This window comes from Pan paniscus, chromosome 14 (genome assembly GCF_029289425.2).
Source record: "Pan paniscus chromosome 14, NHGRI_mPanPan1-v2.0_pri, whole genome shotgun sequence".
Classification (NCBI taxonomy): domain Eukaryota; kingdom Metazoa; phylum Chordata; class Mammalia; order Primates; family Hominidae; genus Pan; species Pan paniscus.
The window spans coordinates 36,080,459-36,104,219 of record NC_073263.2 but is presented as its reverse complement, the minus strand read 5'-3'; positions in this window follow the sequence as shown (position 1 = coordinate 36,104,219).

Sequence of the window (23,761 nt, the reverse complement as noted above, 5' to 3'; positions counted from 1 at the left end):
TTCTGTAGCACTAATCTCTCATATTCACTGAGTGTGGAGATCACATGTCCATAGGTACAAAATCTTGTTCAAACTATGTTTGCAAGTTCGTCCTGGCTCTTTTGCCAATAAAACTCTTCCATTTTCTTTTGCTAGCTTCCAAATCAAAGAATACCTTGAGAGGCATATTAGAAGTTTTCCTTTTAGATGTTAAAATAAATACTTAATCTCCAGTAACAAGTTCTATTTGGTATCAGAATTTTGCTGATTGCAGCTACATACATGAGCCAATTTCAGCACGCTGGTCTCAGGACTGGTGGTGTTGCTTACATCATCAGTGTATTATACAATGCAACTTGCACAGAAGTAGGTCAGCCAACGAGGAGTATTATTATTTCTACTACCGTTATTTCTGTTATTATTGTTTCATCCATGAGATGCTATCTAGTTTAAAGGGAATAACACGGTTTATATCTCACCAGAAACATGAATTAACCCGCACCATTTAAATACAATGTTTTGGAACCCCTTTTAAATTGGCATCCCAGCAAACTTGACCCACTGGTCATGTATGTATATTGTCTGTATGCATCCAGCTATATGAAAATGTAATATCTGAGAAGAAATTCAGCTTTCTAATCCTTGATGGGACCTCTCATTATTCAATTGTGGAGCTGAAAAATAAGACAATCTTCCAAGGAACATTTCTTATCTGAAATTTGTGGGTCATAACCCTTATATTTCATACGTAGAAAGTTAACTTGATTAATGTGTTTAATATCTAATGCTCATATTATGTGACTATGAGAAGGGCTCTCTGAATGCGTAAGTGTAAAGAGAAAAGGGGATATTGAGGGTGATTTGAAGTGAAAAGTCATAAATACTAATGGTGATTAGTCCATAAATTGTAAATCATCTCCAGTTGGCCCATTTTGTGTCCCTCTGACATTATAGTTTGATGAATGTTGTGTTGAATAAGCATGTGGCAATATCTACAACGCAGAGAGCAGAGTACTGTCTGTTTAAACACAGAAGCTACAGGAAACAGTTTGCATTTATGTCCTGGCATCTGAATAGGTTACCCATCTGTTTCAGAAATTCCACTCACTTTCATAAACATTTATTGAACACCTACTACAATCAAAGCAGAGTTCTTTGCCAGATGCCTTAGAGATTAGAAATATGAGTAAGTCACAGCCCTGAGGCAACAGGGGAAATAAGACAGTGCAGGAATAATTGCAATGTCAGACAGAATGAGAAGTGTGGGAGATCTCTAGAGAGCCGTAGACATAGAAGGAGAGCGTGGGGCTGGAATTAAAGAGGTTTCCCTAGGAAGTCATAGGACTCCAACAGTGGATAAGCTATAAGGGTAAGAAGTGAGGATATTTCTGGTAAGGGAGAATAAGAGTAAAGGGTTGCAGTTGAGCATGTATAGGACGTACTATAGTACAGAAGGGAAGTAGAGACCTCAGGAAATAAAGCTTGAGAGGTATAGTCAGGTACAAATTGTGGGAATCAGACTCCAAGTCTCATCTTTTGGACATGAATTCGATTTAAGATATGAAAATACATGTAATTCTGAAATGATGTGAGTTTGGAGTGTTCTTGTTTGGGAAATTGAGTATTTTGGCTTTTGGAGAGTTATAAAACTTGAAAGAAAAATATGGTGATTGAGCTTTAAACATACTATTTATTGCGGTTTTTCTGACTACAAGCATTGAACTTAACTGTTCTCCACTACCACAAAATACCCCTTTACATGTTTATGAATGAGATTCTAGAGTATTTAAACACATGGATGCACCTTAGTTTTTAAGTTTAGTTTCCCTTTTTTTTCATGTTTAGGTTAGATTGGCTGTAATTTCCAGCTATTATAAATAAAGTTACAACAAAAATTTTAATGGCTAATTTTTCTTAAGTGCTTATAAGGTATGAGGCAGTGCATCAAGCTGTTTTTAAAAAATGAGGTGAAATTTATATAACTTAAAATTCACCTTTGTAAAGTGAATAGTTCAGTGGCATTAGTACATTCACAATGTTATGCACCCACTACCTCTCTCTATTCCTAAACATTCTCATCCTCCCACAAAGGAAGCTGTTTGCCCATTAAGCTCCTCATTCCTCCCTCTCCCGCTCCTGGCAACTACTAATCTGCATTCTGTTGATGGATTTACCTATTCTGGATTTTTCGTATAAATGAAATCACACAATACAGCCCTGGCTTCTTTGTCTGCCTTCTGTGTCTGGCTTCTTTCACTCAGTATAATGTTTCAAAGTTCACTGATATTGTAGCATGTATCAGTACTTCATTCCTATTTATGGCTGAAGATTTTCTGTTGTGTGTATACACCACAATTAGTTTATCTATTGGTTCATTGATGGATAGGGGTTGTTTCCAGCTATTGGCCATTGTGAATAGTACTGCTATGAACATATGTACATATACTTTTTTGTATATATACAAGTATATGTACATATACTTGTTCGAATACCTGTTTTTAATTCTTTTGGGTGTATACCTAAGAGAAGAATTGCTGGATTATATGGTAATTCTACATTTGACATTTTGAAGAACTATCAAAGTGTTTTCCACAGCAGTGGAATCATTTTACATTCTGACCAGCAATGTATTAGGGTTTCAATTCCTCCACAGCCTCGCTAACACTACTTATTTTCCTTTTTTTTTTTTTTTTTTTGTCACCATGATAGTGGGTGTAAAGTGGTATCTCATTGTGGTCTTGATTTGCATACCCAAACAGCTAGTGATATTGAATATTTTTTCATGTGCTTACTGGCCATGTGCATATCTTCTTTGAAGAAATGTCTGCTTAGGTTCCCTGAACACTTTAAAATTGGGTTACTTATGTTTTTAATTACTGAGTTGTAAGAATGATCTGTTTATTCTGGATACTAGTCCCTTATCAGATATATGATTTGCAAATATTATCTCAATTCTATAAATCATCTGTTCACTTTCTTGACAATGTCTTTTGATGCACAAAAGTGTTCAATTTAGACAAAGTCTAATTAATCTGTTTTTTCTTTATTGTTCACTTATACATTTGGTGGCATATCTAAGTATCCATTGCCAAATTCAAAGTCATGAAGATTTACACCTATGTTTTTCCTAAAAATCTTATGGTTCAGTTCTTATATTTAGTTTATTTATTCATTTTGAATACTTTTTTGTATATAGTGTGAAGTAGGGATTCATTAGCATGTGAATACCCACCACCAGTTTTTGAAGGGACTATTGTTTTTACATTGAATGGTCTTGGCACCTTTGTCAAAAATCAATTTGACATAGATATATGTGTTATTTCTGGACTCCCAATTCTGTACTATTAATCTATGTCTATCCTTATGCTAGTACTACCCTGTTTGGATAACTGTAGCTTTGAAGTAAGTTTTGAAATCAGGAAATATAAGTTTTCTAACTTTATTCTTCTTTTTCACAATTGTTTTGGCTATTCAGGACCCCTTTCAAATCCATGCAAATTTGAGGTCTAGCATTTTCATTTCTTCAAAAAAAAATTGGGATTTTGATAGAGACTGCATCGAATCTGTAGATCATTTTTATTTTTTGTTGCCATCTTAATAATATTGTCTTCCAATTCATGCATATGAGATGACTTGATTTACCAAGGCCTTTATTTTCTTTCAGCAATGTTTTATAATTTTCACTTTACAAGTCTTTTATCTCCTTGGTTAAATTTATTCCTAGGCATCATTCTTTTGGATACCATTGCAAATGGATTTTTTTTAAATAGCTTTTAAAATTATTCATGCCAATATATAGAAACGCAATTGATTGTGTTTTAATCTTATACCTTGTAGCATTTCAGAACTTGTTTAACTCTGGTTTTTTTGGTATTTTCTATATATAGAGGTATGTCATCTGTGATAGAGATAATTTTACTTTTTCCTTTCTAATTTGGGTGACTGTTATTTCTTTTTCTTGCCTAGTTGTTCTAACTAGAATTTCCAGTTCAATGTTGAATATCAGTGGTGAACCCAGGCATTTTTTTTCTTGTTTCTCATCTTAGGGGAAAAGATTTCACCATTGAATATGATGTTAACCATTAGCTTTTCTTTTCTTTTTTTTTTTTTTTTTGGAGATGGAGTCTTGCTCTGTTGCCCAGGCTGGAGTGCAGTGGCGTGATCTCGGCTCACCTCAACCTCTGCCTCCCGGGTTCAAGTGATTCTCCTGCCTCAGCCTCCCGAGTAGCTGCAATCCCTGGCTATTTTTCTTTTGTATTTTTAGTAGAGACAGAGTTTCACCACACGGGCCAGGTTGGCCTCGAACTCCTGACCTCAGATGATCCACCCACCTCAGCCTTCCAAAGTGCTGGGATTACAGGCATGAGCCACTGCGCCTGGCCAATTGTTAGCTTTTCATATAAGGTTTTTACCATGTTGAGAAAGCTCCTCTCCATTCCTAGTTTTCTGAGTGTTTTTATTGTTTAAAAATGTGTTGAATTTTGTCAAACGCTTTTTCCATGTCAATTGAGATGGTCCTATGGTTTCTTTCTTTGTTCTATTAATGTGATATATTACAGGGATGATTTTCTTATGTTGAATCACCCTGCAACAAGCATTTATGAGTGAATTATCACATTTAATCCTCACAACCACTTGTGAAAGGTGAGTAATATTTTTCCCCTTTTTAATGTTGCAGCTAAGGTTACTCTCCCAATTTTGCACAGCTTGTGTGCCAGAATAATGCATCTGACTCCAGAATCCATGCTTTTATTCATTATGCTAATCAATGAATGTCTACAACATGCATCATTTATTCTCTCAAATATTTATTTTATGTCTATTCTGTGCCAGACACTATGCTAGGCACTTTGATATAAAAATTAAAAAGATAAGCAGAATTCTCATTTCATGGAGCTTACAGACTCTCTATTTTTTCCCCTCCCACTGACCCCTTTCCTATCTTCTCCAAGAAACTGTGCATCAGCTTTATGTCACTATAAAGTAGTTTGCATTTTTCTGAAGCTTTATATAAATGGAATTATACAGTATATACGTTTTGTTTGTTGTTTGGCTTCTTTAACTCGGGATAATTATTTTGAGATTTATTTATATCATTGTATATATTAATGGCTAATTCCTTTTTGCTGACTAGTAGTCTATTTTATGGGTATATCACAATTTGTTTACCATTCATCTGTGAAAGGACATTTGGATTATTTCCAGTTTTTTGGTGGTTACGATAAAACTGTTAGAAACATGTATACAGGTCTTCGTGTGAATGTATGCTTTCATTTTGTTTGGATAATACTTACCAGTAGGATAGCTGGGCCATTTGGTAGGTGTTTATTTAATTTTATAAGAAGCTGTCAACCTGTTATAAAAAGCTGCTGTGCCGTTTTGCACTTCCATCAACAGCATATGAGAATACCAGTTGCTCTACACTCTTGCTGCCACTTGCTATGGTCAGTCTTTCTGTTTTTAGTCATTCTGCTAAGTGTGCAGTAGTAACGTGTGGTTTTTATTTGCATTTCCTAATGATTAGTCATTTGAAGATGAAAAGTATCTTGTCATGTGCTTATTTACCATCTGTATGTCCTTTTGGTGAAGTGTTTGTTCAAAACTTTTGCCCATTTTAGAAATTGGACTGTTTTCAAATTACTAAACTTTGAGAGTTTTAAGAAATATACTCTTGGTTGGGCGCGGTGGCTCATGCCTGTAATCACAGCACTTTGGTAGGCCGAGGCAGGTGGATCGCCTGAGGTCAGGAGTTCGAGACCAGCCTGGCCAACATGATGAAAGCCCGTCTCTACTAAAAATACAAAAATTAGCTGGGCATGGTGGCACGTGCCTGTAATCCCATAATCCCAGCTACTTGGGAGGCTGAGGCGGGAGAATCGCTTGAACTAGGGAGTCGGAGGTTGCAGTGAGCCGAGATCGTGCCACAGCACTCCAGCCTGGCGACAGAGCGAGACTCTGTCTAAACAAATAAAACAAACAAACAAAAAAAGAAATATACTCTGAAGGTAGACCCATTTAAAGTATATGCTTTACAAATCTTTTATCCCACTATGTGGCTTGGAATTTCATTCTTTTAATATATCTACTAATAAATGAGGATTTCAATTTTGGTAAAGTCAAACTTCTTGATTTTTAAAATTTTATATATTGTGCTTTTGGTATCATATCTGATAAATCCTTGCTTAATCTGAGATGACAAGGCCTTTTCTCTCAAGTTTTCACCTATAGGTTTTAAAGTTTTGGTTATGACATTTAGGCTTATAATCCATTTTAGGTTAATTTTTGTCTATAGTACTATTTTTGTATAAATTTTTATTTTTTTTCTGAATGGATCCAGTTGTTCTAGTACCATTTATTGAAAGCTGTCCTTTCTCACAGTCTCTTCAGTAAATGGTGCTGGGAAAACTGGATATCCACATGTAGAAGAACAAAATTGTACCCTTATCTGACATTATATACAAAAATAAATTCAAAATGGATTAAAGACCTAAATGTAAGATCTGAAACTGTAAAATTACTATAAGAAAACATAGGGGAAGAGGTCCACAACATTAATATGGGCACACAGTTTTTGGATGTGTCCCCAAAAGCACAGGCAACAAAAGCAAAAATAAAGAAATGAGGTTGGGCGCAGTGGCTCACACCTGTAATCCCAGCACTTTGGGAGGCCGAGGTGGGCAGATCATGAGGTCAAGAGATGGAGACCATCCTGCCAACATGGAGAAACCCCGTCTCTACTAAAAGTACAAAAATTAGCTGGTCGTGGCGGCACTCGCCTGTAGTCCCAGCTACTCGGGAGGCTGAGGCAGGAGAATCACTTGAACCCAGGAGGCTGAGATTGCAGTGAGCCGAGGTCGTGCCATTGCGCTCCAGCCTGGGCAACAAGAGTGAAACCCCATCTCAAAAAACAAAACAAACAAACAAACAAAAAAAGGCTTTTCAGCAAACTAAAAAGCTTCTGCACAGCAAAGGAAACAATATGAGTGAAGTGACAATCGATGGATCAAGGAAAATATTTGCAATAAGGGGTTAATATCCAAAATATAAAGAGAACTCAACTCAATAGCAAGAAAAAAAACCTTATTAAAAAATAGACAAATGATCTTCTGAATAGATATTTATCAAAAGAAGACATACAAATGATCTTCAGATACAAAAAAAAAAGGTTCAACATCACTAATCATCAGGGAAATGCAAGTCAAAATCACAATGAGATATTAACTTTCTCCTGCTAGAATGGCTATTACATAAAGGAAAAAAAGATAAGAGTTGACAAGGATGTGGAGAAAACAGAACCCTTAGACATTGTTGGTAGGAATGTAAATTAGTACAGCCATTATGAAAAATAGGATAGAGGTTCCTCATGTAAAAACACAGTTGGTTTTTGTATATTATTGATCTCATAACCTGAAACACTGCCAAACTCATTTGCTAGTTCTAGCAGCTTTTTTGTTAATTCCATTGCTGTTTTTATACAGGTAATCATTTTGTCTGTAAAGAGAGAGTTTTGCTTCCTCCTTTCCCATTGAGATGCTTTTCGTTTTAAAAATTCTTGCCTTATTGTACTGTCAGATCCCCCAGTACAATATTGAATAGAACTGATAAGAGTGGCCATTCTTTAATTGTTTCTGATCTGTCACCCTTAAATATGATGTTTATTGTACATTTTCTGTTGATCCCCTCTCTACAGGCCAGGAAGTTAACTTCTCTTCCAAATTTGCTGAGAGAAATGGATGTTGGATTTTATCAAATGCTTTCTCTGTATTTATTTAGGTGATCATGCAGGTTTTTTTTTTTTTAGTGTTTTAATATGGTGAATTACATCGTTTTTGGATGATAAGTCAACCTTGCGTGTCTGACATATACCCCACTTGGTTATGTTGTTTGTTTTTATATTTTGTTGAATTTGACTTTTTAAAACTTTTAAATAATTTTATGTCTGTGTTCACGAAGAATATTGGTCTATTGTTTTCTTTTTTTTTGTAATGTCTTTACATAGTTTTTGTATCAGAGTAATGCTGGCCTCATAGAATCAGTTGGAAATTATTCAATTTTCTTCAATTTTTTGAAGATGTCGCATAGACGATATTATTTTTTGTTAAATGTTTTGGTAGAATTTATCATTTATTTTGTGAACCTGCAGTTTTCTTTGTAGGTAGATTTTTAATTAAAAATTTAATGTCTTCAATATATAATAGGGCTATTCAGGCTATATATTTCTTGTTGAAGAAATATTGAGCTTTGTTAGTTTTTCTTTCCATGATTTTTTTCATTTCTTTTAAGTGGTTAAATTCATCAGCATAAGTATCTGCAAAATTTATGGTGATATCATCGCTCTCATTTCTGATACTTGTAATTTCTGTCTTCTCTCTCTTTTTCCTGATCATGCTGGCTAGAGGTTTATGAATTTTATTGGTCTGCTCAGTACAAATTGTATTAGGTTCCATTTACTTTTCTATGTAGTTTTTCTGTTTTTTATTTCATTGATTTTCTTTCTTATCTTTATTATTCCCTTTATTTTCTCTATTTTGGTTTTCATTTGCTTTTACTTTTCTTGTTTCTTAAAGTGAAAAATGAGGTTGCTGATATGAGGCATTTTTTCTTTTTTAATGTGTGTATTTAGTACTAAAATTTCCCCCTAAGTACTGCTATACATAAACTCTATGTATACTATATACGCTATATAGTACCACTCTACAGCTATAGTGACACTCCAAAAAAATCTGATATAATGTGTTTTCATGTTCATTCAGTTCAAAATACTTTTTCATTTCCATTTTGATTTCTTCTTTGACACATTTAGAGATGTCTCCTTTAGTTTTCAAGTATTTGGGAATTTCCCAGAATTTTTCTTGATTTCTAACTTAATTCCATTATTGTTAGAGAACATACTTTCTATGACTTTAATTATTTTAAATTTATTGACTTGTTTTATGGCCTGGAATATGGTTTATGTTGCTAAATGCTCTGTGTGTGCTTGGGGAAAAAAATGTGTATTTTGCTGTTATTGGAAAGAGTGTTCTAAAATTAGGCCAAATTTGTTGACAGTATTGTTTAATTCTTTTATATCCTTGCTAATTTCCTGTTTTCTTGTTCGATAACCACTTCCACTGCAATTTGTTATCTCTTGTTAATGCTATGCAGTATACTTTTCTTTTTTGAGACAGAATCTGGCTCTGTTGCTCAGGCTGGAGTGTAGTGGCGTGATCTCGGCTCACTGCAACCTCAGCCTCCTAGGTTCAAGTGATTCTCCTGCCCTAGCCTCCTGAGTAGCTGGGATTACAGATGTGTGCCACCACGCCTGGCTAATTCTTTTGTATTTTTAGTAGAGACAGGGTTTCACTATGTTGGCCAGGCTGGTCTCGAACTCCTGGCCTCAAGTGATCTGCCTACCTTGGCCTCCCAAAGTGCCGGGATTACAGGCTGAGCCACCACACCTGGTCCAGTATATTTTTCACTTCAGACATAATTGTTTACATTTCTAAAAGTTTTATGTAGGCCTTTTTTCTATATTTTCTATGTCTGTAATTCTGTCTTTGAACATATGGAATACGGTTATAGTAACTGTTTTCTTTTTTTGGTTGTTGTTGTTGCTTTTTGGGGTTTCTTTGGAGAAAGTAAAGCCAGCTTCTTCTTTGAGACCTAAAGAATGAGTAAGCATTTGCCATGTGATGGGAGTGGGAGGAGAGGTAGAATACAGCAAAAATATAAAGTAAAAGCAGATTCCAGGTGGAATGAACAGCATGTATACGGGCCCTCAAGTATGAAGGAGTTTGAAGTTTTCAAGAAGTAGAGAGAAGATCAGAATGGGTGGGGCAGGGGGTGAAAAGCAGGGGAGTGGTGAAGAGATGCTTGGGAAGAATGAAGGAAAAACCTTTTAGGCCCTTTGTCCCCATCGGCATAGGTGATATTATTCTGTGATAACAAATAATCCCCTGAATCTCAGTGTTTCACACCAACCAAGGATGATCCGCTCATGTCACAAGTTCATAGGAGGATGACTGTGACTTTCTTCCACATCTTCATTCAGGGCCAAGGGCTGAAAAACAACTAACTGGAGTATAGCAGCCTATGGCAGACAGAAAAGAGCCTTGTTGGAAGCATCACACAGCTTTCATATTACCTGTTAGGAGCTGGCTGATGGCAACTTCTACTCATTTCAGTGGGCAAAGTAAATTGCGCAGTTGAGCCTGCTGTCAACAGGGTAGAGTGGGACAGCAGATATTTCCTAACAATAGTACAATCTACCATATAGGGCTGAGGATCGTAACCATTATTTGAAGAACAATGGTAAGCCAGGGTACCCTAATGTCACTCTCTTAAGATTAGACTTTATTTTTAAAAACAATCAAAAGACAGCTGGAGCTGGGTGTGGAGGTGACTCATGCCTATAATTCTAGCACTTTGGGAGTCCAGGTTGGGAGGATCACATAAGCCCAGGAGTTCGAGACCAGCCTGGGCAACATAGGAAGACCCATTTCTACAAAAATTTAAAATTAGCCAGATGAGACCGGGCACGTGTGGTGGCACATGCCTGTAATCCCAGCACTTTGGGAGGCCAAGGCAGGTGGATTACAAGTTCAGGAGTTGGAGATCATCATGGCTAACACGGTGAAATCCCGTCTCTACTAAAAGCACAAAAAATTAGCCGGGCATGGTGGCACATGCCTGTAGTCCCAGCTACTTGGGAGGCTGAGGCAGGAGAATTACGTGAACCCAGGAGGCGGAGGTTGCAGTGAGCCAAGATTGCCTGACTGCACTCCAGCCTGGGCGACAGAGTGAGACCCCATCTCAGAAAAAAAAAAAACAAAACAAACAAACAAAAATTTTACTTCGCAATTACACTGAATGATATTTAATCTTTCTTGGCAATATAAATGACTGGGGTTGAGAATGAGAGTGCTGTTTTTTGTTTTTGTTTTTAAGAAGCAAAGCTAAGATTTAATGTCAAATATAAAGTCCACACTTTAAAAAATTTAACACTCAAATTTGACTTATCAGTTGATGATTTTTTAACTTGGCAAGGGTCTCCTGTGATATTTTCTAATGATTAGAGTAGCCTGAAGAAAAACAAAAAGGCTGAAAGCGAAACAAACTTCTTGGGGAGAAGATGAGTTCCCTGAGATACAGGATATTGAAGGAGAGTTTGGTCCACCCTGAATGTTATGAATGGGCTTCAGTAGAGTTTCTAACTAAGGCTTTCCAAGGGTGATGGATACATGGATACAGATGTTTTAAAGGCATCAGTCTCTAGATGTTGAATTACCACATGTATGCAGTTCTTGACTTGCCACTTCAGCCTCCCCACTCCTATGCTCACAGCAGTCTTTCCCCTTAATTATAAAAGTGGTGGGAAGCCATACCCCTCACGCATCCCAAATCTGCAGACTCAAAAACTTAAAGGATGTCAGACAAAGGGACAATTCTAAAACTTGACTTCAGGAAAATCTTCCTTAATGATCATTGAGAAACTGTAATCTCACCATTGCCCTCCTGTTTATGCCCGTTTTACACATATTTTTGTTATGGATGACACATGGGTTAGAAAACAAGGTATTCAAATGTTCTACATTTAGAAATATTGAAGACAGGGGTGGTGGGAATGATAGCAATGATCATTTAATAACCTCGGCTCTTCTATTTTCAAAATGTCATCCAAGACTGTATCCTTCTCTAGAGTCAGTAAGAAGAAAGCAAAGACAGCATCAGTAAGAAATGTGAATGACGGAGGGGAACAACCACACCAGGGTCTTTTGGGAGTTGTGCTGGGGAAGGAAGTGCGCCAGGAAAAATAGCCAATGCACGCAAGGGTTAATACCTAAGTGAGTGCTGTTTTTGTCCCAGTGCCTCAAGAGAAGGAACAGCTAACTCCCTGCAGAGTGTTGCCCGCCCTCAGACACAAGCTGGATCGATCCTTTGAAGCCAGAATTTCTCCCTGTTATAGGGTTTGAAAGAACACTAGGCCTGAGGAGAGGAGAATGTTATCCTTGATTGGTATGGGGTCTGTGACAGTCAGGGAAAAAGGAAATCCAAATCAGACATGTATTTCTCTTTGAGGAAACAAGTCTTGCCTTCCGGAAACCATCTGTGTCCCAGTGCGGGGCCATGTTCCAGCAGAGGAACCTGTACAGGAGGCAGGAGGTGTCCTCCTACTGAGAGGTGGCAGCGTGCTGGCAGTCCTCACAGCCCTCGCTCGCTCTAGGTGCCTCCTCTGCCTGGGCTCCCAATTTGGCGGCACTTGAGGAGCCCTTCGGCCCGCCGCTGCACTGTGGGATCCCCTTTCTGGGCTGGCCAAGGCTGGAGCCCACTCCCTCAGCTTGCAGGGAGGTGTGGAGGGAGAGGCGCGAGCGGGGACCGGGGCTGCGGGCCGCGCTTGCAGGCCAGCTGGAGTTCCGGGTTGGCGTAGGCTTGGCGGGCCCCGCACTCGGAGCAGCCGGCCAGCCCTGCTGGCCCCGGGCAATGGGGAACTTAGCACCTGGGCCAGTGGCTGCGGAGAGTGTACTGAGTCCCCCAGCAGTGCCGGCCCACCGGCGCTGCGCTCGATTTCTCATCGGGCCTTAGCTGCCTTCCCACGGGGCAGGGCTCGGGACCTGCAGCCCGCCATGCCTGAGCCTCCCACCCACTCCATGGGCTCCTGTGCAGCCCAAGCCTCCCCGACAAGCACCACCCCCTGCTCCACGGCGCCCAGTCCCATCGACCACCCAAGGGCTGAGGAATGCGAGCGCACGGCGCAGGACTGTCAGGCAGCTCCACCTGCAGCACCTGTGCGGGATCCACTAGGTGAAGCTAGCTGGGCTCCTGAGTCTGGTGGGAACGTGGAGAGTCTTTATATCTAGCTCAGGGATTGTAAATACACCAATCAGCACCCTGTGTTTAGCTCAAGGTTTGCGAGTGCACCAGTCGACACTCTGTATCTAGCTGCTGTGGTGGGGCCTTGGAGAACCTGTGTGTTGAAACTCTGTATCTAATCTGATGGGGACATGGAGAACCTTTGTATCTAGCTCAGGGATTGTAAACGCACCAATCAGCGCCCTGTCAAAACAGGCCACTCGGCCCTACCAATCAGCAGGATGTGGGTGGGGCCAGATAAGAGAATAAAAGCAGGCTGCCTGAGCCAGCATTGGCAACCCGCTCGGGTCCCCTTCCAAACTGTGGAAGCTTTGTTCTTTCGCTCTTTGCAATAAATCTTGCTGCTGCTCACTCTTTGGGTCCATGCTGCTTTTATGAGCTGTAACACTCACCGCGAAGATCTGCAGCTTCACTCCTAAGCCCAGCGAGACCACGAGGCCACCGAGAGGAACAAAGATCTGCAGCTTCACTCCTAAGCCCAGCGAGACCACGAGGCCACCGGGAGGAACGAACAACTCCAGACGCCCTGCCTTAAGAGCTGTAACACTCACTGCGAAAGTCTGCAGCTTCACTCCTGAGCCAGCGAGACCACGAACCCACCAGAAGGAAGAAACTCCGAACACATCTGAACATCAGAAGGGACAGACTCCAGACGCAACACCTTAAGAGCTGTAACACTCACCGCGAGGGTGCGCGGCTTCATTCTTGAAGTCAGTGATACCAAGAACCCACCAATTCCGGTCACACTACAACCCTTAGACTAAGGCCAGCATCCGTAGCACTCGGTTTAGACCTCTGTTGTAGCACTTGCCAGATCACTTAAATTATCTGTAAGTCTGATCTGCTTCCTCACAGGTCATAAACTTTTTAAAAACAAGAACAGCCTCATAGCTACCTTGTATCTGTCACCTAGCTCAGTGTCTGGCAGATACTCAACCAAACAGATGTAGGAAGAGAAGGCCATTGATCTAGCTGTCTATTCCTAGGACAAACTTGTCAGGGACTCTCTTTCAGTCAGTCGGATGACTTTCAGTCCTTTCTGGCAATGCCTGGGAAGAGCTCCAGCTGTCTGCACAGTGTGAAGGAGGCAGGGGGCAGAAGGCACGCTGGCAGGAAGACCCATCCAGAGGCTCACCTGAAAGAAGCTGCTGCCAGAGGAGTGGGCAGCAGAACCCACATGAGAGACCCAGGGAGGACAGCAGCAGGACTTGAGCCGGAGCAGGGGGGAGTTGGGAACTTGAAAGAAAGGCATCAGATCCTGTCATTGCTTCTTGCTTGATAATGAGATGTTTCTTTCATACTCAGTGACTAGTTTGCAAGAAGAGCTCTGGGCTCTCCAAAAAGCTGGATTCCTCAGGTTTTTAGGTGGGAATTAGAACCGAGAAAACTATGACTCCCTCTTACCTCCCCTTCTCCAAAAGAAGAAGGCATATGGGACTCTGAGTTCCTTACTGTCTGGGACTGTATCTTGCTTATTCTCATCTCTGACATGGAGTGAGAGGGAACAAAGTTTGTATGTATGTCTGCACATACATAGGGAGTATAGCCTGAAATTAGGACAGACTCACCCCCAATTTCCTATACCTAACAAAATTATAAGGCTATGACCTGATTAATTCGTACATATATACTCAATATTAGCTTAAGAGAAAACTTATCTTTTGTCTCTGTTTCATAAGAGTAAAAAAACTAATCTTTTATTTATTTGGATTTTGAGAAAACAATTTTGCTGGTTTTTAGAGCCTGGTGAAGTGAGCCTTCGAGTGTTTTGTTCTCCCTGCAAACCTGCCCAGGAGCTGTAACCACCCAGGTCTCATGTTTCTTCTCTGTAGATTCATTGACTCCCAGCCTATTCTGGCATGCGACACAGCCCATCAGGCAGGTAATGTTTATGTCAGTAGGTTTCAGGCAAACTAATCCTGAAGGCAAATAAACATGGGAAACCTGGGTCAAACAGAGCGCAACAAATACCTTTACATGGACTCCTTAAAACCTGCAACCTCCTTAAAATGCCCTGGAGAGTGGGTATACAGCATCTCCCAACATACATAACCACAGGACCCTGTTTTTGCAGCTAATGCACAGAAATAATGTTCTGCATAGCCCACTGTGGAATTTCTTGGAAAACAGGAGGAAAGTTCTGCAGGGGCCACAGCAGACCTTGGATCATTACTGTAAGTGACTTTGAGTGAGTCACTATACCTGACTGGGTTTTAATTTTTCTTTCTGAAACATAAAGAAATTAGATACCCGTAGACAATAGCTAAAGTCCTATCTGTTCTGTAGTTCTATGATATTCTACTAGCTGGACATGGTGGCAGTTACCTGTAGTCCCAGCTACTCAGGAGGCTGAGGTGGGAGGATCGCTTGAGCCTGGGAGGTCAAGGCTGCAATGAGCTGTTATTGCACCACTGCACTCCAGCATGGGCAATAGAGTAAGACCCCATCTCAAATAAATAAATAAATAAATAAATAAATAACCTCTTTACCTATAAAGGCCACTTTTAATAGGATGGAAAAAAGTAAACTACAGCTTGAGAGAAAAATATTTTCTAATTACATATCTGAAAATGGACTTGTATCTAAAATATATAAAGAACCTCCTTGGTTTCAGCCCCCATTTCCATGTGTAAATCCAGGACTTTCATCATTTTTTGAATGCCCCACCTTTTCCTTCAGCAGAAAGAAGTAAATTATTCAATTAAAATGGGCAAAATACTTGGACAGATATTTCACCACAGAAAATACAAAGAAGGAAAATAAGAACATGGAAAGATGTTCAACATTGTAAGTCAAGTTGAAACCATGGTGAGATGCCACTGTACTCCTAGAATGGCTAAAATAAAAAGAAACTCACAATGCCAAGTGCTGGTGAGGACACAGAGCAACTGAAACTCTGGTAAATTTCTAGAAGGAATGCAAAATGGTACAGCAACCTTGGAAAGTAGTTTGGCAGTCTCTTATAAAGTTAAACATACCCTTACCAAAGGACCCAATGATTCTCACTCCTAGGAATTTACCTAAAGAAAATGGAAGCTTATGTTCCCATAATAGCCTGTACATGAATGTTTATAATCAGCTTATTCATGGTTGTCAAAAACTAAAAAACAACCCAAATTTCCATCAACAGGTGATAGGATCATCATCAAGCTGTGGTATATATGTATGATGGAATACTACTTGGCAATAATAAGATACCAAATACTGATACATGTACCAACATGGATGACTCAAATGCATTTTGCCAGTTGAAAGAGTACAGACCCAAAGGGCTATGTAGTATTATATGATTCCTTTATTATGAGATTCTGGAAAAGGCAAAATTATACAAACAGAGGACAGATCAGTTGTTGCCAGAGACTTGGGGGTATGAGAAGGGCATAGTTGACTGCTAAGGGGCAGCAAAGGAAATTTTGGAGGTGATGAAACTGGTTTGTATTATGCTGGATACATGACTCCCTTCATTTTTCAAAGCCCATAGAACTCTATGCCAACCACAAGAGTAAATGGTACTGTATGAAACTTTGAAATTCTTATTATTTTTTTTTTTTGTAGTGACAGGGTTACATGATGTTGCCCAGTCTGGTCTCAAACTTCTGGCCTCAAGCAATCCTCCTGCTTTGGCCTCCTAGAGTGCTGGGCTGACAGGCATAAATCACTGTGCCCAGCCAATTTTTTTTCTTGAGACAGAGTCTCACTCTGTTGCCCAGGCTGGAGTGCAGTGGTGCAATCAGGGCTTACTGCAGCCTTAACCTCCTAGGCTCAAGCAATCTGCCTGCCTCAAAGTCCCAAGTAGCTGTGACTACAGGCATGCACCACCACACACGGGTAATTTTTTAATTATTAATTTTTTTGTAGAAACAGGGTCTCACTGTCTCACTGTGTTGCCCAAGCTGGTCTCAAACTCCTGGCCTCAAGTGTTCATCCCTCCTTGGCCTCCTAAATGTTGGGATTAAAGGTGTGAGCTACTGCCTAAAAATAATTTTAAGGCCTTTTAATTGATATATAATAGTTGTACATATTTTGAGGGAACATGTGATATTTCGATACCTGTATCCAACGTGTAATGACCAACTTAGGGTAATTAGAATATCCATCACCTCAAACATCACCTTTTCTTTGTGGTGGGAACATCTTAATTTTTATTTTCTTGCTATTTTGAAATATAGAATAAATTGTTAACTATATTTTCCCTAGGGTACTATCGAATTCTAAGACATTCTTCGTATTTTTGCAACCCAACTCCTCAAAGAGATACTTGTCTAGGAAGCCTGTGCATTTTTGGAGGATGAGAAGTGCTAATCCTTGTCCAGAGAGAGCAAAAATTAAGAGAAATTATAAAATTTAGGCTATATTAATTCTGATACAAATAAAAATACACAGTACCAAATTTACAAAACCTAGGAACTTTTTGCATACTATGATTAAAATAAAATATTCTCACTTTTAAAAGATGTCTCAGAATTTTTAAACTCTAAAAGAACACATGGTTTGTTGAATATTATTTTCATGGTTGATCAAAATGCCCTGTTTTCTTCCCTGTGCATTACAAACACAACCATCTCCTTAACCATGTAGCAAAACGTAAGATAAAGTGTTTGAAGTTCTGTTTACTTAATTTTTTCACTTGGTTTTCTTTTCTTGTAAAAATTTTTCAAAGCAAAGAACAAGTCTAAAGTTTGTATCATTTGAAAGGGTCATTTTACTGGAATTTCACTGAAGTGAAGCTGTTGTACTTTCTTTGGAGTGAAAGCATTTCTTCGGCCCCACATCTCCAATGATTTTATCAGAGCCCAAATCATCTTGCTTTAAAATGAAGTTAAAATCAATTTATTCAAAGATGGACATGCTCCTGAGCATTCAAAGGTAAAGTCTTGATTCATTTTGCATTAGTGAACAAATATTATGTTTTCAAATCAATGGAAGAAAAACTACTTCTTTAGTGCAACATGCACTCTCCTAGTAGAATTTGTAGGATGAAACTGAAGCAGTGGTCTGGTGAGTTTTTAAATTAGAAAGCAATTCTCCTAACGAGAACATGCATTAGGGATGCAGTTCCTGCTCTGGCTCACCTAACACACCAAAACTTTCCAAATGTATTTCATCTCAGCCCTTGAACAACCTCACAGAACCAGCATGATAAATGTGCTCTAGTGTTTCAGTCCTCATGGGCCACTAGAGTTAGAGCAGCCTTTATTTTTTAGCAAATATAACCCTCCTTTTAAGTACACCCATTTCTGTTCCAAGGGAAACAATGCTGCTAGGTCTAAGCTATGAATCAAATTATTCTACAAGATAGGCTTATGCATTTTAGAAAAAAGATATCTTCTGCAGCCAGATTTCCCATTTCTATAAACAGAGAAAAACCGAGATTTTTGAAAAGTATGTTGACTTTTTTTTCAGGTCACTTGGATATTTTTTACTTTGGGTATTTAAAGTGGTTTTCAAAAAGCCCTAATTTTCTACTAAAACTAGGAATCTTTCTCATTGAAATTATGTTTCTGACTAGGGGTTAACATAGTAAAGCAAAAGAAGACAGTCATCTAGAGATTGTCTCACAACTGGGGACAATCTCTAAGAAGGACTTTCAGGAGGGACTCCCCAGGAAGAACTCTCAGGGGGCAGGTGATTCAGTCATACCTTAAATAATGACCAAAACCAATGGCACTAGATGACAAAGATGTCATTCTGTGATACCTTCCCTTAACACCAAGATAATTGTATGTGTTTATAAATGCTTGTTAGCATGAGTCTCTAAACCCATTCCCTGCATATTCTGTACATTTTACAGATAATTATAAGAGAAACATTAATTGCATGCTTATTCTGTGGTCAGCACTTCCGGAGCTTTATAGGCATTTTTTAAAATTTAATCCTCCAACAACACTAGAAAGGGGAATGCTATTGTTTCATGAACAGACACTTCTCAAAAGAAGACATACACTTGACCAAGAAACACGAAAAATGGTCTACATCACTAATCGTCACAGAAATGCAAATCAAAACCACGATGAGATACCATCTCACGTCAGTCGGATGGCTATTATTAAAAAGTCAAAAAACAGCAGATGTTGGTGAGGCTGCAGAGAAAAGTGGGCCGAGTGTGGTGACTTATGTCTGTAATTCTAATGCTTTGGGAGGCTGAGGGAGGATTGCTTGAGCATAGGAGTTCAAGGCCAGCCTAGGCAATATAATGAGACCTTGTCTCCATTTTTAAAAAATTAAAAATTAGCCGAGAGTGGTGGTTTGCACCTGTGGTCCCAGCTACTCAGGAGGCTGAGGTGGGAGGATGACACAAGCCTGGGAGGTTAAGGCTGCAGTGAGCCATGATTGTGCCACTGCACTCCAGTCTTGGTGATAGAGCAAGGCCTCATGTCAAAAAAAAAAAAAAGGGAGTGGAATGCTTATACGCTGTTGGTGGGAATATAAATTAGTTCAGGCACTGTGGAAAGCAGTGTGAAGATTTCTCAAAAAACTGAAAACATAGTTACCATTTGATCTAACAATCCCATTACTGGGTATATATCCAAAAGAAAGCAAATCATGCTACCAAAAGGACACATGCATGTGTGTATTCATAGCAGTACTATTGTCAATAGCAATGACATGGAATCAACCTAGGTGCCCATCAATGGTGGATTGGATTTTTTAAAATGTGGTACATATACACCATGGGATACTACACAGCCATAAAAAAGAACAAAATCATGTCTTTTGCAGCAACATGGATGCAGCTGAAGGCCAATATCCTAAGCAAATTAATGCCATAACAGAAAACCAAATACCACATGCTCTAATTTATACGTGAGAGCTAAATATTGGGTGCTCATGGACATAAAGATGACAACAATAGAAATTGGGGACTGCCACATGGGGGAGGGATGAAGAGAAGGGGACAGGGTTGAGAAACTAACTATTGCGTACCACGTTCAGTACTTGGATGTCGGGATCATTCATACCCCAAACCTCAACGTCATGCAATATATCCAGGTAACAAACTTGCACGTGTGCCTCCTGAATCTAAAATAGAAGTTAAAAAAATAATATGCCCAATGTCCAAACATTAGTATATATTCATGGCAGCATGAAAAATCTCAGAAATCTATAACCTGTGGCCAGAGCCATCACACTATATTGTATAAGATGAACAGCCTAAATGAAAAGAGGTCTATATATTAAATAAAGAAGGAAATGGCAGAGGAGGAGAAAGGGGAGGAAGAGGAGATACCGATTTTGGTGAGGAAGAGAATGTGAGAGAAACAAAAGATGAACACTGACATATGACAAAGCTTTTTCTTTCAAGATTAGCAGATTCTGTCCTGTTGTAACTTGGCTCAAGACAACATCAGGAGAGCCATTACTCTGTGACCTTCTGAGCAGAAGTCATTTCATCATTCTCTGATCCTTTCATATTTGCTCATTAGGACGCGATGTATAGCTCTCCCTAGGCCCAAGCCAACAAGGCTAAGGTAATGCTCCATAGCTGATCCAAGAAGGCCCTGCTTCCTAGACCTTGAGACACTTAATTCTCTGGCTTCTTGTTGCTGTGAGGCTGCTCACTGGTTACTGCTGGACCATGGAGACACTGATGGCATATTTGATATGACACCAGCAGAAAACAAAACTCTGCTTGAAGGGAGGGCCACAGCTTATTGTTCGCAGCAGGCAGCAGCTGCTGAAGCTCTGATTTCCACACCTCTTGCTCAAAGCTTCCTGGAAACCCCAGCTAGAGAGATTCTGCCCTAATGGCAGGCTATGTGGACACTTTATCCTCAAGGCATTTAGGGACTCAAGAAAGAGCATGCCAGCTTCAAATCCACTTATAGGGTAAATGATACAGAAAACCAACTCAGGCGTGGATTTGTACACACATTAAGGAAAATTTAAGGGTCTTCAATCCATGTGCCTCTCCATGACTTTCATTGGCTCAGGGAAGACAGAGAAGTCTTAACGCAAAGAATTCCCTCCCACTGGAGACACTAATGCCAGGTCACTTCAGGACAGGCTTGCAGGCTGTTTTCTCTAAACAAGTGGTTCCCAGACTTTACTTTCATGGACTGGTAAAATGACCAAAAGCATTATGAGAACTAATATAGTACCAATAATTTATTTTGCCTAGTATGGACATTAAAACAAGCAAACACACTCCTATCTTCTATTTGCCTTCATATCATATTAGAAAGGATGTGCGGTTTCCCAGGTTTCTTCTCACTCCCTACCCTGGCAGGCTGATCTCAGAGTTCTTTGGTCCTCATGTGGCCCTACCACTGTCCCTCAGCTCCTTCATTTCTTCCCTCCCTTTTCACCCAGCTGAGATCCCACAGTCCATCGCTGTCCTGAGTCCTTGACATTGCTCCCTTACCATCCTGGCCTCTTTCTCCTATTGTGGCACTCTCTCAGCAAAACCCTGAACATGGCTAACTGCAACTTTTTATCAACTCTGAGCCTTCATCTGCACAATGCGTGCATCTGGAAAAAACATTCAATCTGGCCAATGGTGTCCCTTGAAATTCATGGCCTCTAACCTCAAGTAGGCCCCAAGTGCTTCTCATAGATACTGCAACAGTTCCCTGGTCCAGTCTCTCGCCCACTGTCCTAGGTAAATGTCTCACATATCCTAGACTGTCCCACGACCCTGCCCCTTCTCTTGTCAATCATCTTGTTCCCAAACTATTCTGTGCTCTGACCCTCTCTCCTGACAACCTCACACCATCTCTTCTTGTCTCTCCTCAGACCTCCATACCTCCCCCTTTCCCATCCTTACTCTCAGGCAGGGATCCTCCTTTCTATTTCACAGAGAGAGCAGAGGAAACTAGAAGAGAACATCTACCTGCTCCCACCACCTCATCTGCTGTTCCGAGCCAGTGGCCAGCTACTCAGCCTTTCTTCCTGTTCTGGTGGATGAACTGCTCTTCAGCCAACAGACAAGTCTCTAGGGAAACAAAAAGTCACAGTTCTTGATCCTATGAAGCATATGATCTATTAGGAAGACAGACCAGCAAATAAATGATGATAAGATTATTATAATAATCTAATAACAATCATAATAAGATATTATAGTAATCGTAATGATAAGATTCATGTCTCATAAAGGGCAAGTCTAAAGATTAGTGAAAGGTGCCCCAAAGAAGATGCATCAGGGTCTGCCTAGAGGGAGGATCAGGGCAGGCTTTGCATGTGTGTTTACCCGAAAGAGAAGCAGCCACGCTGGGAAGAGGGGCTACCCGTTGAGGAAAAAGCAAGAGAGGAAAAGCTCTACTGGAAGAAAGCCTAATTATCAAAACCACTGAGGCTTAGACATTGCCCACCAGCAGACATCACATGTCTAGAAAATAAGAAACCATTCAGAGAGTGTTAACTTCGTGAGAACAAAACCATCAATCAGAGGCAAACACCACCCCATGGTATTTGGTATTGTCCTTGCTTTCAAGTTGTTAATAACCAACATGGAGGCTGGTGATAGCCAGGGAATCTGCCTCCAGATGGCAAACAACCCCCAAGATATTAGAAGAAGGTGGACAACAAATGGCATCTGGGTTTCAGTCTCTGCCCTGCCATTAACTGGGTGCGGCTCTGGATGGTCTCCATTCTCTGGACTTCAGTTGCTTTGCTATAAAGGAAAGGGTTTGGACTATGTTATTTCTAACTTCCTTCTAAACGCTAACACTCTGGTTGACTACAGAATACTTTGGGGTTTGCAATTGACAGAAACAAAAGAAGACTTGAGTCTTTGAGTTACAGGGTTGAGACAGGCATCTCATCTCAGCATCGCTGTCCAGGGTGGCTTAGTCTAAGGTGCTGTGTCATTCTCAGGAATATCTCTGATGTGTATTTTAAAGTCTTACAAGATCTTTGAACCAAACGCTGGCAGATTTCTGCTCTTTCCATTTATGGGAAAATGACAGGAAAGTGTTTGTGTTGTGTGGATGGTTTCCGGTGCCCTCATCAATGTCTGGCTTTAAGGCTGGGTCAATACCACTTTGTTTTCCTTCAATAAGTGCCTTAAAACTCCCAATGCCAGGAACAGCAACCAATCTTTATTAATTAGCCTTTATTCTCTGAAAAGATGCCTTCCATCACATTTAGAAGGAGAACTTAGTCCTGTCCTTGGCACCAATTTCTAGAATCCTGCCCTTCACATTTGTTCCTTTTAATGACTCCGTATCCACGCCTTCTGGGCTATTCATTTGTTCTTAGGTCTGAGGGACCAGGCTTAGATGACCAGCTCGTGAGAATACTCAGAAATGTACTTCTTGCTTGGCTCTGAGAAAACTAGACCTGATTTGCTTTGGGGTTTTTTTTTTTTTTTTTTTTTGCATAAAAGGTAGCAACTGAGGATTTGATTCCAACCCTCTGCCAAAATCTATATCCTCAAGTAGCTTATCAGGGATAAAATTAACTATAACTGAGGCCGAAAGTGAGTTTTCTCTCTCCTGATGTTAGCACCCTGCAAAGAGTTAATAGAACATGATTCTTAAAAAGTGACCCACCAAAGCAAGGGAGAATCCATAATAACTCACACTGATTATTTACTATGTGCCACCAACTGATCTAATTGTTTTCTGTACATTAACCAATTTATATATGAACACCTTATAAAGTAAATATTATTACTACTCCATTTTATAAATGAGGCTAAGCCGGGCTAAGTATATAGTTAGTAAATGTCAGAGCCAAGATTCCCAAGGAGACTCTCTGGCTTTACAGTGCACAATCCAGACCCCAGGCTATATTGTCTCTCAAGTTTCCCCGTGGTGTGTGATTCCATATATCTGGCATTATTAATTCTATTTCTATCTTCCCCTAGACTATAAGCTCCATGAGGACAGGGCCTTGTCTGCTTCACTCACTTAAACTATCCTTAAAACTAGCGCCATGTCTAGCTTATACTAAGTGTCTATAAATATTTGTTGAGTGTAATGGAAAATGACTT